Genomic DNA, 4,294 nt, shown 5'->3' with positions numbered 1-4,294 from the left:
AAAGGGTCAATGCCAAATACTGACAAAATTGAAAAAATTAATACTCAATTTATTACTGGATCAGATTACAACGAAAATGAATTTATAATAAATGTTCAAAATCCCTGCCCCCACTATCTTCACAAAGTCCTATCCTACGTTCAAAATTTCTACGAACTCTGTCTAACATGTCATAGATCTCCATGACGCTATTATCCTTTCACGTAAGTGGTGTTCATTTTCGATTGGGATACGTCATTTTTCATCTTCCCCTAAAGAAAAAAATCTAATGGCGTTAGATCAGGGCTCCGTGCCGGCCAAGCGTACTCTTCTTCTCTAGCAATAAGTCTTGGCCCAAACGCTCTGTGTAAATAGTTTCTAACGTTTCTCTGATCAATTTAGAGAGCGGATTTATAAGCACAAAAAATTTAAGAATAAGCGCTTAAATAAGCACATTTTCAATAAAAAAGTTTTATTTTAAGCAAAAAAGCATTAAATAAGCATAACACTTTCATTCAAAAAGTTTTATTTTAAGCAAAAAAGCATTAAAAACATAATCATATTACAAATCAAAGAACACTTCTTAGAACTTTGGATAAAATATTATTACAATAATCCTAGACTTTATATTTTACACACGTATTTCAGTTTTCTTTAAAACAATTTATGATTGTAATATATTCCAAGTTGTCCACTGTAAAATTTTTTCGCCGATCATTGCAAAATGTGTTTAAAATTGGAGAATGTGCGTTCAACATCCAGACTCGTTGTTGGTGCAAATTTGAATTTTGCAACTAATGTTGAATCTAACTCCAAATTTTCCACCTTCTGGCCTTGTAAAACACGAGCAACGTCGGAAAGAACACCGAAATCTGCATTTTTATTTAACACTTCGTCAAGTTTTTGAGATACTCTAGTACCAATATCACCCCTTACTGCGTTTGCTTGTTGTTTAAATTCTTTCACTAAGTTTATGGCATCTACCAACAACATGTTGGGTTTTTCTAACTTTTCTGCTACCTCACATACGAATTGATAATTGCTTCTTAGAAAAGCTAGATCTTGTCGCAAATCTTTGTTTTCCAAAATATTTATGCAATCTTTAATCGATTGAGAAGAATCTACGCTAAACTCCGTAACTACTTCCTCAAATTCTTTGATATATTTGTCATAATAAAATGTGGCCTGTAACTGCCCATTCACAATGGACATAAGGCATAACAAGTACATAAAGCTTACATAAATACGTAAAGTTGAAACGATGGAAAACGCGTACCCCTGTTCACAGTGGACGAACGTAGTTCTTATGCTTATGAACGTTTTATGTAATCCTTGTGTGCGTACACAAAGTTGAAATAAGTTCAACTTTGTGCACGAATTATGTCAAAATTATGGACTTTTGAATGCTGCAATTGAATTCCCTTTCACAGTTGGCACTTCGCACTTCACACCTTTGATTATATTATATAAATTATAATGAAAGCTTCACATTGCGAGTCTGTTCTGTACTGCGAGTTGTCAAGTTCGAATATCGTATGAAATTGTAGGTTAGATATTTTGATTGACTCAGTTTGAGGTTAGCCGTTTCTATGTTTAGCCGGCAGTTATTCCGTTCTGCGTTTGCGCAGTTTAACAATTCTTACAGAGTTCACTCTGTCCACTGTGAACGTAGATAAGCATAAGCCAGACACAAACCAAAAACGTAAATTATGTTATGCGCTCGTTCTTATGTCTTACGTCCATTGTGAATGGGCAGTAACCATGTTCCCTACCTCGTTCTAATCGGCTCTGGGATGTTATGTTTGGAAATTTTTACTTAAAATGTTGCACTCTTAGTGGGGCTTTAACAAAAATCTTTTTACCATTTGCCACTAATTTATTAACAGTAGGAAACTGCAAACATATTCCTTCAGCCACTCTGTTTAAATCGTGGGCAATGCAAGTAGAGTGAATTAAATTAGGGTATAATATTTTTAGATTATTCCCTGCTTTCAACATATAACGAGCTGCATCCGAGATCATCAATAAAATTTTATTCGCCGGTACGGCATTTGGCAAAAATAGTGACGTAAGACTGTCATTTACAAATCTGGTAATCGTATTGCCGTTTGTTTTATCTAACATTTTCAAACTTACTACATATCCTCGACTAGGGAAATTTTCATTTAAGATTCCAACAATTAAACTTGCCACGTATCTTCCACAACTATCGGTTGTTTCATCGACAGCGAACCATAAATAATTATCTCCAATGCGATGTTTAATTTCGTTGTAAACTTGCTGAAACACTGGCCCTACATAATTTTTTCAGAGAGTACTTTCAACCGGAATATGTCGATTGCAGTGTTTTTCAAGGAATTCTTGAAGAGGGCCTTTCTCCAATTTTTTTAGAGGTATATTGGACTGGATCATCATTTTACATAAATCGAAATTAAACTGAAACTGCTCATCTTTTGTGGAAGTAGATGCAACAGATTCATGTATGGTCTGCTGTTTAATTTTAGAAACTTCAAACATTTTCTTCCTTTCTACATGAAGAGTCGTTCTGACATGTTGCGTCACGTTATATTTTTTATCACTTTGAATCTAAAACAACGTACATATACAGGATTAACAAAGGAAAATAGATAAAAAAAAAATTAGTAGGCTTACGGTTTTCACACAAGCTCTGCAGAATATTTTGTTGTTTTCTAATTTTAATTCTGGAAAATCCCTTATCCACTCATCCGGCGTCGATTTTACTTTCGGCATTCTTTTAAAATATTAGTAATATTACCAAAAAGAACTCAACATGTAACAAGGGAGAACCACGTATAACACTGTACTACGACAGATGCGATAGACTGATGGTTGTGAAATAAACGGTTCATTTGCTTAAAAGTTTCCATTAGAAAAATTTTAAGGTAGGTAGTTGGGTACAATAATCCTTTTTTCTAGAAAATCTTCAACGGTCTTGCCGCAAAATGCCGAAAAAGAACATCTGGTTAAAAGCTTTAATTCATTATCAACGGAAGTAAGGATTTAAAGTCATAAAATCTATGGAGTATTTTTCCAATCCTATAATAAAATTTTAATACCCAAACGACCGGAACCTATTCACAGAAAGGGTCTTGAGTAAGTGTACCTCAATGGTCAAGTCCAGGTAAAATGCATACGATACGATACGGCTAACTAACAAGTATTTGTCATCCCGACAAGGCCGGCATTTGAACAAAATATGCATTAAAACTCATATTCGTCGAAAAAAGCATTAAATAAGCATATAAGTTTTAATATTCATAAAATTGAAAAAAAAAGCAAATAAGCATTAAAAAAATGTGTCAAATGACTCCAAATTTTATCATAGTTACAGATATAAAAAAGTTTTGAAGTGCCTACATTTTTCACAAAAAGCATTAAACCTAGAAATCCGCTCTCTACTGATCATGAGCGGGAGCGCCATCATTTTGAAACCAAATTATTCTTCGTATGTCTAGCTGTACGTTTTCCAACAGTTCAGGTAAAATATTCTTTAAAAAATTGAGATACATTACACACATTAAATTTCCTTCAAAAAAATGTGGACCAATGACGTAGTTACCAACAATTCCACACCAAGCATTAACTTTGAAAACTTCTTGGAAGTGCTTTTCCTGGTACCAATGCGGATTTTGCTGGGCATAGTAATGTGAGTTGTGTCTGTTTACACAGCTGTTATTGGTAAATGTGACAAAACACTAACCGTTGCATAAAATCGCGTTCTGTTAAATGTTGGACAATTGTCACATAGTATGGATGAAATCGGTTTGCTTTTAAGATGTTGAAAACCAAACCCAAACTAATCTCCTTTTGTTTTGCTATCTGACTTTGACTCACCTGGGGATTTTCTACTACAATTTTAATTAGAGCAGCTTCATTATCCGGCGTTGTTACAGTTCGAATTCTAACTTTTTTTTTAATTGCCCAAATTCTCGTAGATTTTTTTAAGTTTTCTAAACGCTTGATTTGAGGAAGTTTTTCTATTGGGCTATTGTCTGACGTAGAGACGAACAGTAGCATCAAGATTTTTGTCACACTTTCCCAATATTAATACCATGTCTGTTTTTTTAGAATTAGAAAACATTTTAAAGCAAGCGAAAATTGAAAATATTTGGCTGACAGAACTAATCATGAAATAATTTATCATAATTTTAGTTCTGATCATTGCTATCTATGTCTTCATTATTATTTAAAAATAAAAATTAATCAAAGCTGTTTATGAAACGTAAAATGAGTTGCCTGTGCAGAAATATTCAGGCTTGAACAGATACAAGGACACCCTGTATATTGAGGACGT

This window comes from Zophobas morio, unplaced genomic scaffold (assembly GCF_036711695.1).
Source record: "Zophobas morio isolate AGI-343-1 ecotype UQ-CSIRO unplaced genomic scaffold, CSIRO_AGI_Zmor_V1 ptg000014l, whole genome shotgun sequence".
Lineage (NCBI taxonomy): Eukaryota > Metazoa > Arthropoda > Insecta > Coleoptera > Tenebrionidae > Zophobas > Zophobas morio.
Note: the sequence above shows the minus strand (reverse complement) of the source record.